General features: G+C 52.2%; 1 long non-coding RNA gene across 1 annotated transcript; it reads left to right on the top strand.

The window, feature by feature from the left end:
• Positions 1–760: 760 nt before the first annotated feature.
• Positions 761–12,647, top strand: LOC125614433. Its single transcript, XR_007345021.1, has 4 exons — positions 761–864; positions 9,688–9,768; positions 11,405–11,679; positions 12,314–12,647. It is a non-coding gene; the product is annotated as an uncharacterized LOC125614433 (long non-coding RNA).
• The last annotated feature ends 783 nt before the right edge of the window (positions 12,648–13,430 follow it).

Below are 13,430 nucleotides of genomic sequence, written 5' to 3'. Positions count from 1 at the left end.
ACCTGATGTAACCTAAAGTTCCACACTGCACAGACCTCCCAAGTCTTCCTTTGTTTTCTTTTTTGTTTTTGTTTGGTACTAGAGATTGAACCCAGGGGCACTTAAACCCTGAGCCACACCCCGGGGCCCTTTTTGTATTTTATTCAGAGACAGAGTTTCACTGAGTTGCCTAGGGCCTTGCTAAATGCTGAGGTTGGTTTTGAACTCACAATCCTCCTGCCTCAGCCTCCGGAGCTGCTAGGATCATAGGCGTGTGTCACTGTGCCTGGCCCCAGGTCTTCCTTTGGTCTTCATTGTGAACCTTATCTCTGCCCATTGCTCCAATCTGTCCCCAACCCTGGACCCCACTCTCTAACTACAGGAATTCTAGAGATGGAAGGCCCTTTCCATCTTCACATTTGTTTCAGATGCAGCCTGAAGGTCACCTTCCTTTGGTGACTTTTCACCTCCTGAGCTGTTCCAGATCTTACTATAACCTTCTTGGATTTTTTTGTCGTAGGGACTCCAAGTGGAATCCTGTCCCAGTTTTCTGAGCATGCCTCCCTAGGCTCAGCCAGGGCCACTGTGGAGAGCGGTCCAGGTTGCAAACTGCACAAGGTTCCTGGCCAAGGGCGAGTGGGGGCCGAAATCCAACCTGCCTTCTGCTTACCAACCCTGTGCACGCTGTCCATATGGCCTCTGCCTACAGAGGGTGCCCTTTTCTAATGAGCACAAAGGTGCTGAACGGGTGGGTGGGGCTCTGGCTCCTCTTCCCACTCCCATCCGCACCACAGGGCCCAGGAGGAGGAAGGGGACTGGAGATGATGAACTCTGCGAGTCTGTCCCAGCTGAGAGCCTGGGTTTGTGAGCTGCAACACATATCTGGTGAGCGGAGCCAGCTCGGGACAGAGGCTGTTCCGGGCTGTGCAAGGGGACTGTGTGTGAGGATTAGTGAGAGGAAATGAAAATTGGGGATGGCCCTCAGGGGAATTGAGTACAGATGATGTCAGAGAGGAGGTGGCCTCCTGGAGAGCAAGGGACCCGGATGGCTGCAGAATGGCGTGGTGGGAGGGGGGCAGGAGGTGTGGGAAGGAGGGGCTATCTCTACTGTCCCCAGCAGTGAGGCAAGGCAGCTACCTTTAGGCCCCACTCAGCCCACCTGGCTCTTTGACCCCTAGCCGCCTCCTAGCTCTCCTGGCACCTGGGGACCTGGGGAGGTGCATTCCTGTGGAGGCCCTCAGGCTGGGAAGGCTGGGAGGAGGGGACCTCAGGACGGCTTTCACCTCCTGGCAGCACACTTCACAGCTTGTGCAGGGCTGGCTTCTCCCTGCAGGGTCTCTGAGTCACTTCGTACAGTGGGTCCTATCATTCCTGCTTTTCGGAAGAGGAAACTGAGGCTCAGGGAGCTAGGAAGTCACCTCTTTCAGATCGCTCGGCTAGTCAGCTACAGAACCCCTATTTGAACTCTGAAGCTCAAGCTTTTTCTGTTCCACCTGCCTTTGGCCATGAACATGAGCTGAGGGCCAAGGGTTACCTATGAATGATTTCAAAAACTCCAAACAGCAGCCAGCTGGTGTTGCATGCCAGTAGCTTGAGAGGCTGAGGCAGGAGGATCCCGAGTCCAAAGCCAGCCTCAGCAAAAGCGAGGCACTAAGCAACTCAGTGAGAACCTTTCCCTAAATAAAATACAAAATAGGGCTGGGGATGTGGCTCAGTTGTCGAGTGCCCCTGAGTTCAATCCCTATTACTGCTCCCCCCAAAAAAAACCCCAAACAACTCCAAACATTCTTGTTTGGAATGGTTGGCTCCATCTTCCAGATGAGGAAAAGAGAGGCTACACAGAATAAGTAAGTGGCAGAGCTATAAGAGTTGCCAGGGATAGCCTCGGAGGTGTGTAGTGGAGGGGAGATATTGAGAAAAAGAAAATGTGTGTGTGTGTGTGTGTGTGTGTTTATGCACACGCGCATGCAAGTGCTCATGGACAAGGACCTGGGCTACATCATGGAGTGCCCCTGCCAGCTGGGGAGAGGGATAGAGAGATGGAGGTCCAGCTGGAGGTGGCTTCTGGGTGGCTGGGAGGGGGTGGCCAGTGCGTGGCTCTGTGGTGTGGCTAGAAGGGGGTGCTGTGGAGAAGGGCAGGCTCCATTTAACGAGATTTTTTTGCCCTGAGTTAGAAAATAGCTCTTTTTTCTTTTTCAGGGAGGCTGGGCTTTCTCTCCCAGGCACTGCCACAGCCTGCCCCCACTCTGGGGGCTCTGCCTGTCCCCAGGTCCCCAGCTGGAGCCCCCAGCCCTGCTCCCTAATTCCAGCGGGGCAGGCAGCATGCCCACATGCCCAATTGCCTCTCCCAGCACACACAGGTAATTCATCTCAGCCTCCCTCCCCGGCCCCTGCCCCCAGATGTGCGGCCTTCCCAGCAGCCAGAGGCCAGCTCACCCCACCCATATCGCCGGCCAGCTGCAGCCCCTCATTTCCCGGGGAAGAGAGAACTAATAAAGGACAGTCTCTGAGCTGCGGCATCCCCCCAATTCTTTCTTGCCACAGCCACCCCATAAAACTGAGGAGAGAGATATAAAGGGAACAAGAGTGAGTGGAGATAGAGTTTCCGTCTGAGGAGGGGAGTGCAGCCGCAGGACGAGTGGGCTGAGGCTGGGGCCCAGGCAGAGGTGGCAGGCCCCTGGACACAGCTGCTTGGGCCTGTGCTTCCTCTTCAGGAAGGGACAGCAGTGATATGGGGAAGAAAAGGATGGTAATCCCAGTGGTTAGAGAACGCCAGGTGTGCCAAGCTGGTGGGCTTGACGTGGGCACCAGAGGTTGGGGGGTCTGGAAGGTATCCTTTGTGGCTCCCTTCCCTGATTCCCAGCTTGAGCCCAGCAGGAAAGCGGGAGCCCTGGCCTCCAAGTTTAGCTTTCCCACTGACATGCTGAGTGACCTTGCTCTTTTAATCTTTTCTCTGGGCCTCAGTCTCCTCAGCTGTGAAATGGGCTTCAAGCACTCTGCCTTCCAAATCATCTGCACGTGTATGACTTAGGGCCAGGATGTGCTATTGGCTATGCTCCATGGAGTACAGGGGAAGCCCCCATGTTTCTCACCCGTTGGGCCTGGCAGGGCCCTTGGGAGAAGTCAGGGCTTTACAGGGCTGTGCCAGGTGCTCTGCATTGGGCTTCAAGTGTGAATTCTCTCTTTCTGCCAAGGAAAAGAAGGTGGGGAGATCTTAGGCTATAAAGCTGTCTTCTTTCCTCCTTATGGAGCTTCTCATATAATGTTGTCATTTATTGAACACAATAATTATTTATTGAGTATCTTCTATGTGTCAGGCATTTTTGAAGAAACTAAAGACAAAGCAGTGAGCAAAATGCAAGAATTCTTGCCTTCATGGGACTGAGATAATAGGGGACAGAGAAATAGGGAGCAGGTCACGTTCCTCAATAAGCCAGTTCATCTAGGTATGGGGTGCATACTTGTAACCCCAGTGACTCAGGAGGCTGAAGCCAAAGGATCACAAACTGGAGGCTAGCCTCAGCAAGTTAGTAAGGTCCTAAGCAATTTAGTGAGACCTTGTCTCAATAAATAAATAAATAAATAAATAAACAAATAAAGGGCTGGTGATGTGGCTCAGTGGTTAAGCATCCCTGGGTTCAGAGTAAGGGTTGATGGCAGGAAGCAAGGCCAGGTGTCTCTGGGTCATGCCAGGTTCTGTCCTCCCGGGCATTGCTCTCAGAGGGGAGCCCCTATGCCCTTCCCCCACAAAATCCCCTGTGCCCACACTAGGCCAGCCAATCCCTGTGTCTGGGTCCTAGAAGGAAAGATGGCCACTTTCAGAACTGGGAACATGTTCCTCCCCTGCCCACGTGCTCTACCTGTTTGGAAGAGAGGTGATGCCCTGTGAGGTGGCTCTGAGTGGGCCCTCATGTCGGTCCCATGCTCTTTACCAACTTTCCTGGTCACAGAGGGACTGTGCTGCTAGGGCCCCTGATGCCTGAGAGACATGGTGGGAAGACTATGAATGAGGGCTCAGATGAGCCAGCTCTAACTCCTCCTGCCATTCACTCCCCAGCACACAGGGGGCAGGAGATGGATCACTGTTTACATTGCTTGTCAGGAAAATGGCGAATGCAATGATGTAGGAGAGACGACTTTGCAAATGGCAACTCTTCCAGACACGAGCGTCTATTAGAGTCTATCCTTGCATTTTCTCAGGTTCTTCCTTGAAGTGGGACTTGAGTAATTCTCTGTGGACTGAGTCCTTACTTTTGCAGCAGCCTCCAGGCTCCTTGGCCCAGAGCACCTGGGTTCCCAATGCAGCTGGAGTGCAGACAGTCCAAAGCAGTTGGTGTTTGCTCTGCAGATTTAACCCTTTCTTTGGATCTGCCATTTGCCTAGTTGTATGTCCTGGGCCACAAGTCCTTTGGCTTCCTGAAGCTCAGGGAATATACAGCCATCTTTTGTCCTCCCTCAAGGTTTAATTGGGACAATCATTCCCAGGGCCAGATTCAGGAAGGATCTGGCACAGTGATTGGGACTTCCCAAGAAGAGCCAGGCCTGGTGCCACCAGCCAACCATCCATTCTGTCATGGGTCAGTATGGCCCCCAGATATGGGTCGAAATCCCTGAAAGTGTCACTGGAGCATGTTTCAGATATCCCTGCTCACTCCAGGGAGAGGTGAGGTGAGGGTCATTCTCAGCCCTCACAGGGAGCACGAAGAGCAAGGGAGGGCAACTTGGAGAGGAGGCCAGGTCCAGAGCTCAAGAGAGAAGAAGCCCCAGCCACTGAGAGACAGAGAAAGTTCAAGAAATGGGGGGTGGATGTGGGGAGAAAAAAATGGCATGAGGTGTACAGACAAGCAGAGACTGGGGGAGTTGGGAGACTGAGCAAGGGATCAAGGCAAGAGAAGGATTGGGAAGAATGTCATATACTGATGTGTGTGAGACAGAGAGATGGAGAGATGGGAACTCCTTCGAGTCATTTGTGCCATGGGGAGCGAGCATGAGTGTGAATGTTCCCATAAACCAAAGGCTGAGCTCAGCACAGCTGTGCTCACCTGTAATCCCAGTGACTTGGGAGGTTGAGGCAGGAGGATCAAGAGTTTGAGTCCAGCTTCCAGCCTGTGTCAAAATAAGAAAATAAAAGGGCAGGGGATGTAGCTTAGCGGCAAAGTGTCCCTGGGTTCCATTTCTTACAAAAGACAAGACAAAACAAAAAGACAACAAAGTTAGAAAGTCAGGATGATGATTCCTCTGGCCTGCCTCTCGGTGCAGGCCAGGAGCACGGATTCTGGGAAGCAGGCTGGGCTGTGCAGGGCGGGGCCAGTTGGTGTGAGGAGTTAAATGTGGCATGTTGAACACTCCAAAATGTCTGACTCCCCGGTCAAGAGAAGCCCCTGGGACATGTGGTTGCATCCCACCACTGCAGTGAAAGACGGAGAGGGTGCTGGAAGGAAAACAGGTGGAAAGTGGAGGAGGGTGGACCTTGGCACAGGTAGGGGACTCTGCAGGGTCAATTGCAGAGGTCCCTACCCCTCTGCTTGCAGGCTTTTTGCAGGGAGTGGGGCAATGGAGATTGAACTCATGGGTGCTTTACCACCAGACTACATCCTTAATTCTTTTTTTTTTTTTTTTTTTTTGAGACAGGATGTCAGTAAGTTGCTAAGGGTTGCACTAAAATGCTGAGGCTGGCCTCAAACTTGTGATCCTCCTGCCTTAGCCTCCTGAGTGCCTGATTACAAGCTTGAGTCAGAGTGCCTGGTTCTGCCTGCAAGCTTTTTCAAGGTTGCTGGAAAGGGGTTGGGATCTGCTGCCAGTGAATCTGCTGCCCCTGTGGACAAGCCGAGGCTTCATCTAGGCTTAGGGCTTAGCTTCTGTGGGGCACAGTTTCACCCCCTGATTGACCACTTGTCCTAGCCATACTGACGTCAGTCAACAGGATCAGGGAAGATGGGTAGAGTTGGTGGTGATTGGCAGAGTGGGCCAGGTGGGAGAAGCCGAGAGCTAAACCCCAGCCCTGTTGTCCTGCTGCCAAGGAGGCCTAGAGGATACCCCAGCAGCTGTCCCTGAGTGCTCCTGACCCAGGACAGAGGATCCAACACTCTTACTTTCCAGGTTCACAAACGGAGGCCACAAAGAGCTCCCAACCCTACTCTCGTCATTGTCCCCCGGAGGCTTTGTTTCTAGAAGGGTGCAGGTTCCTTCCCCTTGGTTCTCCATCTCCCTCGAGGATCCAAAAGAAAAGTTGGTTCTGCAGCCAAGACCAAGACATGTGATAGTGCAATGCCCAGCACGGAGGTGCGGACATGGCGTCTCAGGGCCCAGGGTGATTTGTGCACAGTCGCACAGCCAGTGAGAGCTACAGCCAGGACAGAACCTCTGCTTGTGTCGCTCCAAATCTGCCAATTTTTTTGGTTGGTTGCTTTATTTTATTTCTTCATTTTTTTTGAGGGACAGAGGAAATGATAAAAGTAATGCACATTTTCTATAGAGATTAGAAAACCACACACAAGAAAATAGAATCCAAAGTCCTACTAACCAGGAAAAGCCATTGGTACCTTTTTTTCCTTTTTATTAGTCTGGGTACTCAAGAGTGCACTACCATTGAGCTACATCCCCAGACCTTTTCATGTTGAGACAGGACTGTGCCAAGTTGCCCATATTGGCCTTGGATTTGTGCTCTTCCTGCCTCTGGAGTAGCTGCAATAACCGGCATGTGGCAATGCACCCAGCTTAACTTTTTTTTTTGGTACTGGGGATGGAACCCAGGGGTACTTGACTACTGAGCCACATCCCCAGCCCTATTTTGTGTTTTATTTAGAGACAGGGTCTCACTGAGTTGCTTAGTGCCTTGCTTTTGCTGAGGCTGGCTTTGAACTTGTGATCCTCTTGCCTCAGCCTCTAGAGCTGCTGGGATTACAGGCATGTGCCACTGCGCCTGGCTAAAATCTTCCATCTTGCAGGACTGAAACTCTATACCCATTGCACAGCAGTCCTGCATTCTCCCTCTCTGCCAGTCCCTGCAGCCATCCATTCTCTAATTCTATGAATTTGACTATTTCACATTCCTCATGTGAGTGGGATCCTGCAGGTTTTGTACTGTGTGTGGCTTGTGACACTATGTCCTCAAGGTTCACCCATGTTGGAGCATGTGACAGGATTTCCATCTATTTTAAAGTTGAATAATATAAGGTTGCATTGTGAATATGTGTATGAGAGAGAGAGAGAGAGAGAGAGAGAGAGAGAGAAGGAAGGAGAAAATGAGGGAAACAGGGAGAGAGAGAGAGAGTCTGTTTCCACATCTAGGGTTTCAATGTGTTTGGAGAAATCTCCAGAAGCAGGCTTGCTGAATCACCTGGTCATTGTATTTTTGTTCATGGAACCTCCATGCTGTTTCTGGGTGACTGCATCCTTGGACGCTCCCAGCCACAGCTCACGAGCCCTCCCTTTTCTCCCCGCCCTCCCCAGCGCTGGCCATCTTTTGCTCATTTTGATGGTGGCCCTCGGAACAGGGGCAGGGAGGTATCTGATGGTGGTTTTCAATGATGTCTCCCTTCCCATAGACCTGCAGGCCATTCATTTCTCTTCTTTTGGACACCCCCTTTTGTACCCTGGTGTTCCCATATGCCATCCACCACAAACATTTCTCCACATATTCTTTGCTCTGTGGCCAGGTGCAGTGGTGCATGCTGGTAATCCCTGCAGCAGCTCAGGAGGCTGAGGCAGGAGGACTGCAAGTTTGCGACCAGCCTCAGCACCTTAGAGAGACTCTGTGTCTAAACAAAATATTTTTAAAAGGTGGAGCTGTGTATGGCTTAGTGCTTAAGCACCCCTGGGTACCAAAAAACAAAACAAAACAAAAAACTAATACTGGTTCTATACAATCCTTTCCAGGAAATAGAAGAGGAAAGAACATTTCCCAATTCATTTTTTGAAACTAAAATCCTGGTTCTAAGATCAGACATACACAGGACAAAAAATTGAAAACTAAAGAACAAAAATGCTGCTGGACACAGTGTGCATACTTGTGATCCCAGCGGCTCAGGAGGCTGAAGCAGGAGGATTGCAGGTTTGAAGCCAGCCTCAGCAACTTAGTGAGGCTATAAGCAACCTAGTGAGACCCTGTCTCTAAATAAGATTTAAAAAGGGCTGGGGATGTGGCTCAGTGGCTGAGTACTCCTGGGTTTGATTCCCAGTACCGAAAGAAAAAAAACACATTTTTTTTTCTTTGCCCCTTCCTTCACCCTGAAGGCAGGGATGTGAACTTTGAGAGCCTAGAAGCCCTGTGATGCCTCTGTCAGTTCTGGCACAGGGGCAGTGGTGTCAGGCTGCCGGGGGAGAGGTGGGAATCAATCCAAGGCAGTCTCTGTAGCACTCAAGCTGGGAGGATCAACCTTGGTGGCAGACAATCCGAGGTTCAAGTCCAGATTTTGCCACTTGCAGGCTGCCCGGCTGTGGGCCAGTCAGTTTGCCTGGGATCCCTGGTTTCCCCATCTATAAGATAGAGACAATGGTGCCCTCCAGTTCCTGGCCCTTGTGTGTGGCCTTGCTTTAGCTAGTGCATGCCACAACCTCACCCACAGGGAGGCCCTGTGGAAGTCAGCTGTTCTCACTGTGGGAATGGCACGGCCTGGCCAGTGCCCACAGCTCTCTCGCCTCATTTTCTTCACTCCTGCTCTTGTAATGGATGCGGTCTTTGAGGCCTGGTTTTCTCGAGATCTCCATGAACAGAGGCAGAAGGGAGGCAGGTGCTGTGGACAGGGTGTTTCTGCCTGTCTCCCCAATCCGTGTGTTGAAACCTTCACCTCCAATGTGATAGTATTTGGAGGTGAGGCCCTCATGATGACATTGTCACCCTCATAAGAAGAGACACCACACTAAGGAGCTTGCTTCCTCTCTCTAACATCGGCCATGCGAGGATACAATAAGAAGGCCATCTCCAGACCAGGAGGCGGGTTCTCAGCACACTGGGTCTGTCAGCACCATGATCCTGGAGTCCCCGGGTTCCAGAACTGGAAGACATCAGTCCATTGATGGGAGAGAGCCAGTGGGCAGAGATGGTAGGTGTGAGGCATGCAGGACCCACCAGCTCCTCCTTCTCCTTGTGGGTCAGCCTTGCCTCCAGCAGCCCGTGTCCCTGGGGTAGAGGCTCATCTAGGCTATTATCCAGCTGTGACGTGGTGGGGCCTCTGGCCAGAGAAGGGCTAGGCTGAGCTACACTGCTCTAGAGAGCCATGCTGTGGGTCTGGGTTCCATCCATCAACACCCGGGGGAATGCAAGCATTGGATTTTGGCACCTGTTGGGAGAGTTACAGGAAAGGAGGAGGCCAGGGCCCCTGAGGCTGGGATCGAGCAGAACTGAGTTGGCCTCGTCCCATTTCAGAACCAGTTGCTGAATTTAGCTTTATAATGATAGAGGCAACATCTCGTAAGGGATTACTGCCAGCTCTGCTCCCATGTTATAGCTGACAAAACTGAGCTCAGGGAGGGCAAAACACTTCCCTAAGGTCACATAGCTAGTCAGTAGCCACAAAGCTGCAGACAACCATCACAGTACTTCCAGGCAACAGGGTCCTCACCTTTGAGCTCACCTCTCTGAAGATCTTTCTGTTGTAACTGGGCCAAGGTCAGTCTTTGAAACTGGCCCTCCTGTGGCTTGCAAGAAGAACTTCAACATGGGAGAGTGCTTGGAATATGTTGAATCTAATTCTTTCCATTGTACAGTTAGAGACACTGAGGCCAGGAGAGGAGAAAGGATCAGTATACATTGACCATCACTTCCATGTCATCAGGTAGGACGCAAAGGTGAGTACTGGTCTAGCTTCTCTGGAGATTACAGGTAGAACTAAAAGGTACATGGGATATAGGTCAGATAAGAGGATGAACTTCCTTGCAAGGCTCTATGATCATACAACCTTAGCATGTCCCCGCAGAAAGGAACCAGAGGAAGATTCTAAGCCATAGGTTTGAAAACAAGTTGTAGTCACTGCATAACTTGAATCCTATGCAGGGAACCCCACTCCAGCATCATTATCAAATAGCCTGTCCTGCACAGAAACGTAGAACTATGGCTCTGAGTCCATGTCCCGCAAGGCAGCACTGATTACCCTCTTTGGGTATCCTTCCTAGGCGCACTGTGCCCTCTAATTGATCCCCTTGGGTCCCCCTCCTGCTGACCTGCCAGCTCTCTGAGAAAAACTCTTCCACTTTCTTTAGCGTCTCCCTCGAGTCCCTGCATCTCCGCATCCATTGCAAGAGTCTGCGTGGACCACGGGTGGCCGGCCAGCAGGCAGGGGGCGGGGAGGGTGCAGGCAGCGCCATGGCCAGGGCCTTGACAGCTGTGGCCATGTGGAGACACTGGCATGGCTCCCCCTGCAGTCTGGTACTGTGCCCGGGGAACTGCCCTTTGTCTTTAGGCCATAAGGTACACTAAGGCGGGACATGTCAGTCCACAGGGCCACCACCTCTGGGGCCAGTGGACTCCTGCAGTCCCCGCAGGTGGTGCTGGGAATTGATGACGTGAACAGTGCCAGCAGGAGGCTTTTCATTTCTCATCAAGTTCATTCAATCGCTTTCCCTCCCCGCCCCCTCTGGGCATTGAACCTAGGACCTCTGAGTACGTGGGGCAAGTGTTCTACCACTGAGCCACACCTCTCGCCCTAGGGGACCATTTTTCATCAGTCCTTCTTGAGGCCCAAGAGTGTCTGGGCCCCTTTCTCTGGGTAATATTCCAGGCAGAGAAGGAGACTAAATTGGACAAAGTGAGCACCTAGTATGTGCCAGGTTTTAGGTCAGGTGCTTCTCTTCTATGTTTCCCTTTCATCCTCAAACCCCTGAGGCAGGTGTGACGGTCCCCTTTTATAGATGAATGACCCAAAGCCTACAGGGGTTGGACACTCTTTGTGTAAGGGCACCTGGAGCACACAGCTGTCCCCAAGCCTTCCCCCACCTCCACCGCCCCTACTAAGCGGGAAGACCCAGAAAGCTGCACGGGGGAAAGGGGAGTAGGAAGAACAGGCTGGGAAGATGCAGAGAGCTGCCCCCAGCCCCGAAACTGCCAGCTCGGCCTCCTGCCCAGAGGGGTGTGGCTCTGGAGGGACCTTCTGGGAATAGAGAGAAATTCATTAGCAGATGTGCAAGTCCCCAAGTGATTAAAGATCGATGCTCTGAGCTCCATCAGCAGGGGGGTTATGTTTATTATCTGACTTGGCCCAAAGGCCCCCCAGTCCCACCTCTCCATACTTCTTTCCCCTCCTCCTGAGGTGCTCAGGCCCACTCCGTCTGCCTCCTCCCAGGCCTCTCTTCAATCCACACAGCCTAGGCCAGTTCCCAGAACAGACACACTGGGGATGGAAGTGGTGGGGAATGAGGGGTGGCAGGGTGCCGGGATTACCTCCTGAACGGCAGGCTCATTTGCTAATCTGAGCTTTGTTCATTTCAGGGACCAAAGAGGACTTCATTTCCATTTTGGGATAGGCCAGAAGGAAAGAGAGTGGGGTACTACAGCAGTAAAGATAAAGGATGGATAATAAGAGGAACTTCCAGTTGCCATCGAGCTTTGATTCCTGGACTGGGGTACACATACTGCTTGGCTATGGGAAAAGGGCTGGAATGGAAATGACACAGGCTGGGCCTGTAGCCAATGGGAACTTCCCCGTAGAAGATGCCACTTAAAAGTGTTATTAAACCCTCAGGACTTTTAAAGTGGAGAACAAGGTAACTATGAACACCCTTTAAAGTGATATTGAGAGTTCCCAAGAGACGTCCGTGTCTTTCTCACTTCCCCCTGTCTTGGGATGGAGACATGTGGCTCCTGCGACATCCCCCTCCTACCAGTTTCTTCTCTGTCTTCCAGCCCAGCCCCTACCCACTATGGGGCCTTGAGCCAACAAGTCCGCATTGATTCAGGGGCTTCTCTGGAGTAGAGACAGAGGGTGAGCCTGGCTCTGTCTGCCTCGGTTGGATTGTACCCGTTGAGTGGTTTTGGGGGAAGAAAAAAAAAAGCAGTAGTGACCATGGGCCTCCACCTCCAATCAGCAACTTCCACCTTGGGCTGGGAACATTCCTGGGTTCCATTATCTCCAGACTAGTAAATTGGAAATTAGGTGGATTGCTATTCCCACCATCTTGGGAACCAACAGAGAAATGTCACCCCAGCCTCTCCGCGCCTAGCTCTGATGTTACTTCCCCATCCATGGGGCTTCCAGCTCTTCAGTCCAGGAGACTGCAGAATGCCCTTGGCTGGCTGCCTCTGTGGGGAGTCCCACATTCTGGAAGTCCTTCTTGATGTCTGACATGAAGCCTTTTTGCTGCAACCAGCTCATTTTTTTTCTCCTCATTCTGCCCACAGAACTGTCAGAGGGAGTCTTCTTGTTTAAGTCCACGCTGTGAATGGAACTGAGAAGGCTGAGAAGCATAGGCTGGACTAGGAAGCTTAAAGAAACTCAAGAGTCAGACTGGGGCTGTCACTAGGTGGTAAAGCACTTGCCTAGCATGTGTGACACAGTGAGTTCGATCTTCAGGACCACATAAAAATAAATAAAATAAAGGGATTGTGTCCATCTACAACTAAAAATAAAAGTTTAAAAAAATGAAGAGCAGAGTCTGCTAGAGTGGGCGCCTCTCCTTAGCTTAGTGACTTTGAACAATGCTAAGCCTACAGTCCTCGGCATTGGCTCCTGGTTCAGCATGCTGTCACTCAACAGTCTCTCCTGCTACCATTAGTCCTGCCTGTTAGTCAATGATTCAGCCAAGGGCTGTGTGTTCCTCCCAACGCTTGGCACTACTGGGGGTAGGGTGGGCACTGTCAAGGAGGGGACCCGTGTGGCCAGGCTGTACCCTTCAGAGGCTCCCAGCCTCGCGGTCCTTGCTGGCCTCACCTCTTCCTCCACCCAGACTGGGGGTGGGGGCGAGAGGTGCTTCCAGTGCAGCTGAATTGGGTCATTAAAATCACTCCTCTACCCCTGACAGATGACCTCCAAGGTCCGTTCCAGTCCTATGATTCCACGATTCCAATTAACCCTTGTCATGCTCGGCTGGCGGCGTGGGCTATATAGTGGGAAGGGGTGGGGTGGACGAGGCCTGAGGAAGGCCCCTCTCAGCACACACCAGCACACACTGTCCCCTTTCTCCCGTCCCTCCCCTTCTGCACCAGGCCCTGCCAGAGTGCTGGCCTGGGAACTCAAGTGCCAGAGGAAGGAAGGACAGGACTCTCAGTGGTTGTGGGTCCAGGCCAGCTCTGGCCATGTGTGGGCTGGACCAGGCCTTTGGATCAGGCTCAGGCAGAGGGTGTCCCCAAAGCTTTGAAGAACAGAGATAGGAGGAGGCGGGGGCTTTGGAAGTAAAAGAGAGAGCAAGATCCCTGGCCAGTAAACGGGCCATCAAGGGGCCTGGCATCTTGGACCATGTGTCGCCACCCATGCAGTGCAGGGGCCAGGTGGCTTCCTCCTGGTGGAACATTCTGCCAG

The sequence above is a fragment of the Marmota marmota genome, unplaced genomic scaffold, assembly GCF_001458135.2.
Source record: "Marmota marmota marmota unplaced genomic scaffold, marMar, whole genome shotgun sequence".
In the NCBI taxonomy this organism is placed as follows: Eukaryota; Metazoa; Chordata; class Mammalia; order Rodentia; family Sciuridae; genus Marmota; species Marmota marmota.
This window is presented reverse-complemented; position numbering and strand designations above follow the sequence as displayed.